The sequence below is a fragment of the Anguilla rostrata genome, chromosome 1 (genome assembly GCF_018555375.3).
Source record: "Anguilla rostrata isolate EN2019 chromosome 1, ASM1855537v3, whole genome shotgun sequence".
NCBI lineage: Eukaryota > Metazoa > Chordata > Actinopteri > Anguilliformes > Anguillidae > Anguilla > Anguilla rostrata.
Window position 1 is genome coordinate 75,260,557 of NC_057933.1, and position 12,911 is coordinate 75,273,467.

At 51.6% G+C, this 12,911-nt stretch overlaps 1 protein-coding gene across 2 annotated transcripts in view; it reads right to left on the minus strand.

Annotated features, from left to right (window-relative positions):
* The window catches only part of luzp1 (leucine zipper protein 1), a 65,071-nt gene that overhangs the window by 18,154 nt on the left and 34,006 nt on the right, over positions 1–12,911 (minus strand). The window lies entirely within an intron of this gene.

Below are 12,911 nucleotides of genomic sequence, written 5' to 3' on the forward strand. Positions count from 1 at the left end.
GGTGCTGTAGGAAGGTTGTAAATGTGAGGGTTGTAGGAGAGTGGTAAAGCGGTTGAGCGAGGGTTGCGGGAGGGTTGTCTGAGGGTTGTGGTGGTCAGGACGAGCAGTGCCCTGTACTCTCTGCGGTGAATTACGAGCACACAGACACAGCCATTAGAGCAGGCAGTATAACATGACCTCAGGCCGTAACTCTACCACAACCGAATGCATAAAAAAAGCATTTTAACTGCCCCTTCCGAAGAGAACAGAACAAAAAAAAAAAAAAATCCCCCCCTTTCATCTCCTCTTTTCCCTCCTGAATCCCCACATCGATTTCCTGCCCTGTTTTTTTATTATTCCCATTGCAGCGGGAGGAGGAGGAGCATCACCCCCCCCACAAAGGCCTGCGCACGGCGACCATCGCCACGACGACTGCATCAGCACCAGCAGCCACTGCACTCACCACGGTCCCCACACAGAGGCAGTCTGGAAAAGTCTGCAGGTCAGGTAGACCGTCACACATTATCAATCGTTAGCAAGAGTTAATCGGAGTGAAATGTGCCGTCCCCCAAAACGTTCCGTCCCGGTTTCGTCGCCTGATCCCAAGGATCGGCGCCGCCATCGCCACGGCTCTCTGGATGCGGTAGCGGCGCCTACTCCCGCTAACGGTGCTGGCCAACCGCCGAAGCCGCTTCGCTCTGCGTGCTTCCGATCGTTACGCGGTCGCTTCGCTAGTGACCGGCGCGCAGGCTTTTATGCAAAGCAAGGCGAAGAGGCTAAGCAAGCTTCCTGCGCGTATAAAATATTTACACTCAATAACAAATGGGGGGGGGTAACCTCTTATCGCTCCGCCACATGGGAGGGGGTGGGGTGGCGGGGGGTGTGCAGCATTTACATTAGAAGCCGATGTGTCAGCAGGCCGTCCCATAAATCGATCTGGGCACCTCTCCCTCTCTCCCCACCCCCCCCCCCACTCTTCCTCCTCTCTAATCGAACAGGAGGAGATCTGCCGATTGCACCGGCATCATCACTTATCGATCGCACGTAAATGCGAAAACACCCCCACCGCTGCCGCCACCCCGCAATCCCACAATCCCACATTCACTCCCCTCCCCCAAAGATCTGAGAGTCCAGACAGAGGGAAAAAAAAAAACACACTGGCTTAGTTTCTATTTCAGGGACAGTAGTGATAACAAAAACAAGGGGGGAGTCCACCATTTTGGGGAGCCACCCACGGAGAAGGGTAAGACGCATCGGCAAGGCCAACTGCCACCCACAGTAAAGAGACAGGACAAGCCGCCCGCCCGCCCCCCTCGCCCCCCAATCAAAACAATCAACCGAGGACCAGAGGGCTGACCACCCCAAAAATATATTATTATATATTATTACTGCATTATGCATGTGCAGCAGTCTGTGGTTAGGTGGTAAAGGTTTCTTCATAAGAATCAGAATTAATTATTATTATTATTAATAATAATAATAATAATAATAATAATAATAATAACTAAAAAGATATTATTAAACATTTTGATCCAGTTTCATTTTATATTTCTCCGGTGCTTTCAGGGAAGGAAGGGAGTCTTAATCAGGACAAGGTCAGGAGCAGCGGCTGGGAAAATGTCAAAACACACCGATGATTCTTTTTAAAAAGCTTTTGCTGCAAGGCCACAGGATTATTCATCACTCCCCGATAAATCGGACGCTTCCGTCTGTAACCTCGTCAATAGCAGCGGTGGGCCAAGTTTGCGCCAACTGCTGCTATAGCGATGCTATAGCACACACACACTCATGAAAAAACACATACACACACACACACAATCACACTTACACAGACACATTCATGCACACACACACATGCACACAACACACAGCACACAACACACATGCTACACACACACACACACACACACACACACTCACACAGACACATACATGCACACACACACACACACACACACACACACACACACACGTACACAGACACATTCATGCACACACACACACACACACACACGTACACAGACACATTCATGCACACACACACACACACACACACACACACACACTCACACTCACACTCACACACTCACACACATATACACACACACACACACACACACACACACACACATGCTTACACAGAAAACCCTTTGGGTAGTAAAACAGGCCTCCCCCCCCCCCTCCCTCGCAGAAACACACCCCACCGCTCTGCTTTTATGTCTTTTATGAATGATGATGCGATTTGATCATCGTCACCGCAGTTAAAATAGCTGGAGCTGGGCCAGCGAGTGGAGCTGGGCCAGCGAGGGCGTGGAGAGAGATTCTGCCTAGCGACCAGAAAAGGAAAAGGTGCGGTTTGGGCCCACACCTCTCTCTCTCTCGCCTCTCTCTCTCTCTCTCACCTTCCCCCTTCTCTCTCTCTCTTCCTTTCCCCTCTTCTCTCTCTCTCTCCCTTCCCCCTCTCTCTCTCTCTCTCTGACTCCCTCTCCTTCCCCTCCTTTTCTCTCTTCCTCCCTCCTTTCCTCTCTCCTCTCCTCTCTCCTCTCTCTCTCTCTCTCCTCCACCCCGCTTCCTGCGCTGAACCGGGACTTCCTGGGAACATTCCTCACGCGCGTACAGACGTACCCCCCCCCCCTCCCCCCCCCACCCCATCGATCCACGCGCGTAACGACAGCTGACATTGCCTGCCCTCCAACTATCAATGTCAGCCATTTTACTGATCGATTTTCTTTTCTTTTTTTTTTTTTTTGAGGAAGAGCTAGTTGCTGCTCCCCGTCGTTTCACTCAGCCAACCAATCAATCATAATGTGCCTGGAGGGGACAGAGCCATTCAGGCAAATAAAAAAAAACAAAAACAAAAAAAACAGTTAAATAATATTTGAAAGAAAACCGTCTCCTCCCCAGAGCTGTCACTGGCCTCAGGGAGCTCTCGATCCCACGGTGATTTTTGATTTTTCGATCGCGCCGCTTCCCCGCGTTCGAAACCCACGGCAGACCCCACGCGCTGTGGGAGGAGCCTACGCCAACCCCCCGCCGTCTCCGTCCCGTCACCGTGTGTGAAAGCGTCTCCGCCGCGGGCGGGACCTCACGGGTTTTCAATCGTTTAACGGCCGCCGTCTCGAACCAGACGGCGTGTCAGCGACCCGCCGCGCCCGCCAAAATACAGAACGGAACACAGAACCCGCTACAGAAAGTACGGAAAAGTGAGAAAGTGGAAAAGAGAGAGATAGAGGGGAAAGGGTGATAAAAGTGATACAGGGAGAGAATGGTATAGAGAGAGCGGGTGAAGGGAAACGGAGAGGTAGAGAGGGAGAGCGAGAGGGAAAGGAAGAGGTGGAGAGAGGGAGAGACAGAGGAAGAGAGAAGGAGAGAAAAGCAGGGAAGGGTACTCCTCCTCTAGAGCGGAGCGGCCTCCATTTCCTGCGATCGGGAGAGGAAGTTCATTGGTTAACCTCTCACCCCCTTTTTCACTCTAATTACTGCCATTCAGATGAACTGGGGCCACAGAATGGCTGCTCACGAAGGGGGGGGGGTGGGGGGGACCAAGGGGCACGGCTGCTACAGGAAGAAGAGGGAGGGGGAGACAGGGAGGGAGAGAGAGGAAGAGAATGGCATAGAGAGAGAGAGAGAGATGGAATGGCGAAGAGGGGGGAAAGGGAGGGGGAGAGGCAGAGGGAAAGAGGAAGGGAGAGAGTGGGACAGGGAGAGAGAGAGAGAGAGAGGGGCAGAAAGGGACAGGCAGAGAGGGGGAGAGTGGGAGAAAGAGGGAGGGAGAGAGGAAGAGTGAGAGAGAGAGAGAGAGAGAGACTCTGGTGGCTGAGAGCCATCGGTTTGCCAGCTCTGAAACTCCGCTGCACACAGAGACTGCAATCATACAGCTAGCATTAGCGTCCCAACCGCCATCTCCCTACAGCACCCGCACACACTGTACAGAACCCGCACACACTGTACAGAACCCGCACACACTGTACAGAACCCGCACACACTGCTCTCTCTCTGAGAAAACACACACACAGCTTGACGCGACACACACAGAACCAACGCACACACCTGCTCTCTCCTGAAGAACCACACACACACAGGACGCAGACGTGGCTGTGTGCACGTGCACTCATACACGCATACACTGCACACACTGTACAGCACCCGCACACACTGCTCTCTCTGAGAAAACACACACACACACACACAGGGGACGCTTAGGCTCATACACGGCACACTACTACAGGACGACTTGTAGCAGCACCGCATGCTGTTCTCTTTAGGCAAGGACACACGACGGCAGCGCGGGGCGCATCACACATGCATGCAGGCACTCACACACACACACACACACACACACACACACACACACACACTCACACACTTGTACATTTATAGTATATATATTATTATAGTAATAATAATAATAATAACAGTTTATATTATATATATTACTTATATATTACTTAGAGTAATATTTAGCATGCTCACACAAACCTGCAGATCATCCTGGCAGTAAACAGTAACCGTCAGGGACTACTGGTAGTGGTAGTGTTGTTGGCAGTTGTGAGTACGATAAATCTGCACAGACGGTGCTTAAATAATATCTACATAGTTACTTAGGAGGACACGCTGATTTATTTTTGCTCTTGGCTAAAGAAAATAACCATGTTCTGAAAAAGATTTGGCCACCTTTCCACGGCTTTCCAAGAACTGCTCAAAGAAAGTGGGATTTATGACCGCTGCTTCTGCCACGACTTTCCAGGATGAAAATATTTTCTAATATTTAAGGACGAAACTGGGATGGTAAAGCTGGAATGTCGGCTGAGAAACTGACATCAGAGGGAAACGGCGACCCGAAAAGAGAAATATTTGAATCTTCCAAACTGAAATAGTTAATATTTGCGAGTCACACTGTGCTGCCAAAATCAGCGAATCCTCCATTGTAGCCCAGTTTCCTCAGACGGGTGGAAACAAATGCCTCCGACAAACTTTCACACAATGCAGTTTCAAAATGCTTACCCCTCCACCCCGCGCACACACACACAGACACACACACACGTGCACACACACACACACACACACACACAGACAAGCACACACACGCTCGCACACAGACACACACACATGCACACACACACACATACACATGCACACACAGACACACACACACACATGCACGCACACACACACACACAGACACACACACACATGCCTTGCTGCTCCGTACCTTCAATAGCAAAGCCTCAAGTTCAAATGTCTGTTCTTCTTTTAAACGGCTAAAGAACGATTTCACCAAGCGAGCTAATGGCATTGTGTATGACCTGTGGGCTGGTGGATTTAATAAAATGTACAAATGGAAACCAGCAGCGTGCTTTTTGGAATATCTAAGTTATTAAAATTTAAAACAACATTTTTAAACAAATTTAGGAAATCGTTGCTTTTTTCCCCCTCTGTGCATTTGGGGTTTGGACGGCATCAGGCTAAAATTCAGCTGCAGCTTTTTGTGGTCATTTCTAACGTCACAGCTGGGTCCTCTCTGCTCCAGTGGTCACACAAGTTCTACTAACGTGTGTGTGTATGTGAGTGTGTGTGTGTGTGTGTGTGTGTGTGTGTGTGTGTGTGTGTGTGTGTGTGTGTGTGAGAGTGTGTGTGTGTGTATGAGAGAGAAAAAGAAATGTCTCTAAGGAACAGGACATATCCACCCATCTCTCTCCCCATCAGTCTCACCACATTCCCCTGAAGAGCAGCAGGAAGTGGTTCCAGTGAAGGAAGAGAGCAGCGTAAACATGCTCCGGGTACGAATGAGCACACGGCACAGCCTCTAGCAGCAGAAACCCACATCACATGACCCCTTCAGCATAGTTAACCCACATCACATGACCCCTTCAGATTGGTTAACCCCTGTCACATGATCCCTTCAGCACAGTTAACCCATATCACATGACCCCTTCAGCACAGTTAACCCACACCACATGATACCTTCAGATTGGTTAACCCCTGTCACATGATCCCTAGGAATGGTTAACCCCTATCACATGATCCCTTCAGAATGGTTAACCCCTGTCACATGATCCCTTCAGAATGGTTAACCCCTGTCACATGACCCTTTCAGCACAGTTAACCCACATCACATGACCCCTTCAGCTTAGTTTACCTCTGTCACACGACACCTTCAGCTCCGTTTACTCCAGTCACCTGACCCCATCAGCCCAGTAAAACCCCCATCATGCAACTCCCATCAGCCCAGTAAAACCCCCATCATCCTGCAGAGCTCATTAAAGATCCCGTTCCATTTTACTAAATTTTATACCTGTCAGACCCAACTAAGCATCCCCTACATCTGACTGGCTATACAACCATCTGCCACATCTGATTGGCTCCACAACCATCCCCTACATCTGATTGGCTACACAACCATCCGGTACATCTGATTGGCTCAACAACCATCCCCTACATCGGATTGGCTCCACAACCCTCCGCTATATCTGGCATTTCCCCACCCACGTTTATTCCTCAGGTCATCACTACCTGGTTAAATAAAGTTCGAATAAGACGAACAGCTGAAAAAACCTCTCCACCATATTTTATATTTGTACATGACCAAAACCACACTCGATGTTTCTAGGTCGGTCACGGCCTCTCTCTATAAACAGGCACGCCTGTAAGACGGAAATCTAAAAACACATCGGCGAGGTGCCGTGTTCCTGCGTCGCTGCAGCGCGGTCTGTTCGCCTGAGCCGTTAATGATTAAAGCGTTATCTCCCGGGAGCCCCAGACACCTCCGCGGTACACGGACCGATCCCACGCACACGTTCCCGCTTGGCAGGCGGTCCGCAGCGAGCCGGGGCACGGGGGACGGGCCAGCTTTTTTATTACGAGCGCGTGTCATCACGCCGCCACCTCGTTCCGCGGAAAAACACCCGGGGGGCCGCGGGTCCAAAGAGCAGCCGGCTCTCCAGCCCGCGCGGGCGGCCCGCGGAGGGTTCGATTCGGCACGGCCGCTTCCTGTACTTTGATCCTCTGAGGAGGGCGGACCGTCTGCCCCCCTCTAAAACAGGTTACACTCAACCTGGGGGGGAGGGAGGGATGGTGAGGTTATCTTGGTAACGCTTTGCATTGTACTTGGCTGTTCGTGTGTGTGTGTGCGCATGCATGCATGTGTGCGTGTGTGTGTGTGTGTGTATGTGCATGCATGTATGCGTGTGTGTGTGTGTGTGTGTGTGTGTATGTGCATGCATGCATGTGTATGCATGTGTGTGTGTGTGTGTGTGTATGTGTGCATGCATGCATGTGCATGCATGCATGTGTGCGTGTGTGTGTGTGCATACACGTGTGTGTGCGCATGCATGCATGTGTGCGTGTGTGTGTGTGTGCATACACATGTGTGTGTGCGCATGCATGCATGTGTGTGTGTGTGTGTGTGTGTATGTGCATGCATGCATGTGTATGCATGCGTGTGTGTGTGTGTGTGTGCATACATGTGTGTGTGCGTGCGTGCGTGCGTGTTTCACACATGAAGCCACACAAGCCAAGGAGAGCCGGAGTCAACATTCCGAACAGGTTCTCCTGGCAATGAGCCGGCTCAAACCCCAGTGCCGTTTACCGGAACGTTCCACGGTGACCTCAGCTACAACAGAACCACGTCATCAATGGATCAAAGCGTGCGAAACGCTTACGAGCGGCTCGCGAGCGAACCCGTCTGCAAAGGACTGCAGGATGTGAAGCAACGACTCTCTCTAATATCTGTCTGTTTTAATAAGTGCCATTTTTTCCCCAAGTGATGTAGTGCACCTGGCCCGGCTTCTCCTGTGTGATCCGCAGTGCTGCTGGGGTGAGTGAGCGGGCGCTGAAAACCCGTTAAAATGGCAGACAGTCCTCGGCTGCGTGAAACCGGAGAGGCCGCGAGATTGGCGGAACACTCAGCTTGCCAATGTTCCACATTCTGAGCGTGAAAGCGGCAGAATCCTGCTCGCAGCTACCAGCAGAGCGCTACAGTTCTCCCACCCGCGTGGTGAAGCTACAGTTCTCCTGCCACACGGTGAAGCTACAGTTCCTATCGGCGTGGTGAAACTACAGTTCCCATCTGCACGGTGAAGCTGCAGTTCCTATCCGCGCGGTGAAACTACAGTTCCCATCTGCACGGTGAAGCTACAGTTCCCACCCGCGTGGTGAAACTACAGTTCCCATCTGCATGGTGAAGCTACAGTTCCTATCCGCGTGGTGAAACTACAGTTCCCATCTGCATGGTGAAGCTACAGTTCCTATCCGCGTGGTGAAACTACAGTTCCCATCTGCACGGTGAAGCTACAGTTCCTATCCGCGTGGTGAAACTACAGTTCCCATCTGCATGGTGAAGCTACAGTTCCTATCCGCGTGGTGAAACTACAGTTCCCATCTGCACAGTGAAGCTACAGTTCCCGTCAGCATGGTGAAGCTACAGTTCCTGACGAGCAGAGACTTGCCCGGTTAAGGAGTGCCAACAAACTCACCAACTGATTAACCACCTTCTGACCAACAAGCGGAAGGTGGTTTGTTTGTCTATCATGTGACTTCACACACAGAGAGGAACACTGGGACGTGTAGTCACCATAGCTCCCCTTTACTGATATGCTTGTGGGGTGGGGGGTGAGGTCTTGCGTGTTGGCATGGCGACAGCCTTGATCTGCGTTCCCTGCAGTCTGTGCTGAGTCAGGCCTGAGACCCAAAAAAAACGACAACACTGCAGCTACACCTCAGGTGACCACTCCCCCTCGCTCTCTCTCTTTCTCTCTCCCTCTACAGCACAGTCTCTTCATCATTCTCTTTCTATTCCTCTCTTTCTCACCCCTTCTTTCTCCCATTCCCTTTCTCCCTTTGCACTCGCTCTCACTTCTTTTTCTCCCTCAAAAGAGCTACGCAAGTAAAATAACCGAATCCCGTACGGATATATTTGACGTGGCGGCAGTTCCCCGGTTGTGTCAAACGAACAGAAACAGACGGAGGCCAGACAGACTGAATCCCACATTCACACGGTTAGCCCGGCCAATGGGAGGCTCCGCCCCGCGTTCGCGTCCGAACCCCGAAGAACAATGACGGCGAAACCACGCGTTTCCTTCCTTCCTTCCGTCCGTCCCCCTGCCCTTCGGCCCGCGCCGGGGGTACGTCTGCCGACGCCGCTGCTCCCCGGCGCTTCGGGTTTGAGGCGAACAGCGCTTCCGCGCACGCGAGCCGCGAAAAAACCAGCCGGAGGGAACGAAGAGCGGCGAGCCGCCGTGGAGCCGCGAGAGCGGGGACCGGGCGGCGGTTCCGGTCGCCATGACAGCAGAGTCCGGAATTCGTCCGCCGCGTCCGTTTGACCCTCCGAATGGTGTGCGTGAAACATCAAACAGCTTCTCTCGTTAATCAGACCGCTCGTATCGATAACGACTAACAAAGCTTCAAAAAATATAGCATTTGAATGTATATTATAAGTATATATATATATTTTACTGACATCTTATATTCTTTAACCTTTAACCTTGTTTTCCTTTTACGTTCAAAACCTATGTAAAGTAGAGCAGGAACATCAGACAATGACGACCCTTGACCCTTGACAATGGCGACCCTTGACCTCCACTGCCCCGGCTTTGACCCTCAAGCTTCTGTCTGCAGAGACACGCCCCTTTCCTCTCTCTCTCTCTCTCTCTCTCTCGCAGCCGCCTCCACATGGGAAGCAGAGGCTGATTCACGGGAGAGAAACCGCACTCTTGCGCAAGGAAAGGCATTTCCCCCGGCTCTCCGCTGACCCCAGTCCAGACACAATGGCGTGACGAAGTGTGTGTTCATCATCCACCAGCGTGACCACAACACTACCGGCCTGACTGAGCTGGTCCACCAGCGTGAACACAACACTACCACCCTGACTGAGCTGGTCCACCAGCGTGAACACAACACTACCAGCCTGACTGAGCTGGTCCACCAGCGTGAACACAACACTACCAGCCTGACTGAGCTGGTCTACCAGCGTGAACACAACACTACCAGCCTGACTGAGCTGGTCCACCAGCGTGACCACAACACTACCAGCCTGACTGAGCTGATCTACCAGCGTGAACACAACACTACCAGCCTGACTGAGCTGGTCCACCAGCGTGAACACAACACTACCAGCCTGACTGAGCTGGTCTACCAGCGTGAACACAACACTACCAGCCTGACTGAGCTGGTCTACCAGCGTGACCACAACACCACCACCCTGACTGAGCTGGTCTACTAGCGTGAACACAACACTACCGCCCTGACTGAGCTGGTCTACCAGCGTGAACACAACACTACCAGCCTGACTGAGCTGGTCTACCAGCGTGAACACAACACTACCAGCCTGACTGAGCTGGTCTACCAGCGTGAACACAACACTACCACCCTGACTGAGCTAGTCTACCAGCGTGAACACAACACTACCACCCTGACTGAGCTGGTCCACCAGCGTGAACACAACACTACCAGCCTGACTGAGCTGGTCTACCAGCGTGAACACAACACAACCAGCCTGACTGAGCTGGTCTACCAGCGTGACCACAACACGACCACCCTGGCTGAGCTGGTCTACCAGCGTGAACACAACACTACCAGCCTGACTGAGCTGGTCTACCAGCGTGAACACAACTCTAGCTGGTCTACCCGCAGAGCTAATTTCATTATCAGCTTGACCAAACTGGCCTACCATCCTGACCAGCAATAAAACCAGCACTGTCCAGCTTGTGGACCAGCATTAACCAGTTTGGAACTCTGCTGTTTTTTTTCAGCAGGAACACTGGAGCTAACGAGCTAACGCGCTAACGCACGCTTCTCACCTTTCACTCACTCTCCTGCCAGGTAAATGACACACCGGTTCCAGTTTGGTGAATTTCCCCGAATAAGGAAGAGGAAAGGTGGATCCAAACGGGAGCCACGATCACAGCCCCCCCCCACCCCCCCCCACCCCCCCACCCCCAACCGCAGACACACAGCCAGCGCCAATTTAACCAAGCCTTCGTCTCTGTCCTTCAGCCTGCCTGTCAGACCTCCCCGGCTCCACTCCCTTCTGAAATAACAGCACGCTAAATTCCACATCTAGGTCAGCTTCCCTGCTTTTAGAGAGAAACCCACCTCCATGCTGAAGCTCAGTCATGTTTACCGGACCGTCTCATCACTGCCAGGTACCCCCCCCCCTTCCCCCCACCTCGGCCTGGGGGATGGCACCCCCCCCCATGCATCCTCCAAATGTTTCACAGCTATCCTCTGATTCTCCACTCTGCAATGCACCAGCTGAGCTGTTAGGTAGTTCTAACACAGCGGGCAAAGGCAGACTGCAGTCCCCTGATGGGCCAGAGGGGCCGCTGTTGCGCAAGTGAGGTGGGAGATGGCCTGGCACTGGGATAAAACTGGCTTCTGAAGGTCAGACATTTCATTTTGTGTTTTCATGGCAGTGGGAATTGTATTATATCAGAGTGAGTTACGCGCACACAAACAGTTACACACAAACACAGTTACACACACACACATACATATATACACACAGAGTTACACAAATACCGTGACATGCAGAGTTACAAACACACACACACACACACACACACGCACACGCCTTCTCCACTTGCTCTCCTGTTCTTTGCCGGAAGCTGGGAGAACAAACACAGAAACCCTGAACATGAGAAATGAACTGTGTGCCACACAGACAGACACACAGACAGATAAGCACTGATTGGTCAGCCCGTCCCTGATAAAGCCCTGATTGGTCAGCCCGTTTTCCTCTGAACCCTTTCTAATTACCACGGTGACGATGAGGTAAGATCCTGTGGCCCATCTAATGAAGACGTGGGCGGATTACCAGCGCAGGCAGGAATGCATGTGTTTACACTGCGTCACCCACACCCCCCCCTCCCCTCCAGCCCCGCCCCCACCACCCCCACCCTCGCCAGCCCGATGTTGAGTAACTCCTCGTTCTCAGAGAGGGGAGTCGCCCGTAAACCTGTGCCGAACTCGCTGGGGCGGCACTGTGGCGCAGCCAGCCCAGGCCTGGGACTCGGGGGGGTTGCCGGTTCAATGCGCAGGCGAGGCACTGCCGGCGAACGAGCGTATAACGTACTGAACCTCTGAACCGCTAAACTTCTGTATGCATCTAGCTGTAGAAACAGACCGTAGAATACAAACAAAAACAATCCACTAGTGCAGCATATTGCATAATGACTACATTTATACATTTAGGTTAATTAGGCTTTTTTCAGTCAGCAATTATGCAAAAAAGTGAATTACAAAGATTACATTTCTACATGCAATTATACAGCTAGTAATTTTTCTGCAACAATTGCTCAAGGGTTCTTCAGCAGGATTTTAACCAGCAACCTCTCAGTTAGAAACACAGTTCACTAACCAGTATACTACCCTACCGTACTGCAGCCCAGTACACTAATCAGCATACTACCCTACCATAGCACAGTCCAGTTCATGAACCAGTATAATACCCTACCATACTGCAGCCCAGTACACTAACCAGTACACTACCCTGCCATAGTGCAGCCCAGTTTACTAACCAGTATACTACCCTACCATAGCACAGTCCAGTTCACGAACCAGTATACTACCCTACCATACTGCAGCCCAGTACACTAACCAGTACACTACCCTGCCATAGTGCAGCCCAGTTTACTAACCAGTATACTACCCTACCGTACTGCAGCCCAGTACACTAACCAGTACACTACCCTGCCATAATGCAGCCCAGTTTACTAACCAGTATACTACCCTACCGTACTGCAGCCCAGTACACTAACCAGTATACTACCCTACCATAGCACAGTCCAGTACACTAACCAGTATACTACCCTACCATACTGCAGCCCAGTACACTAACCAGTACACTACCCTGCCATAGTGCAGCCCAGTTTACTAACCAGTATACTACCCTACCGTACTGCAGCCCAGTACACTAACCAGTACACTACCCTGCC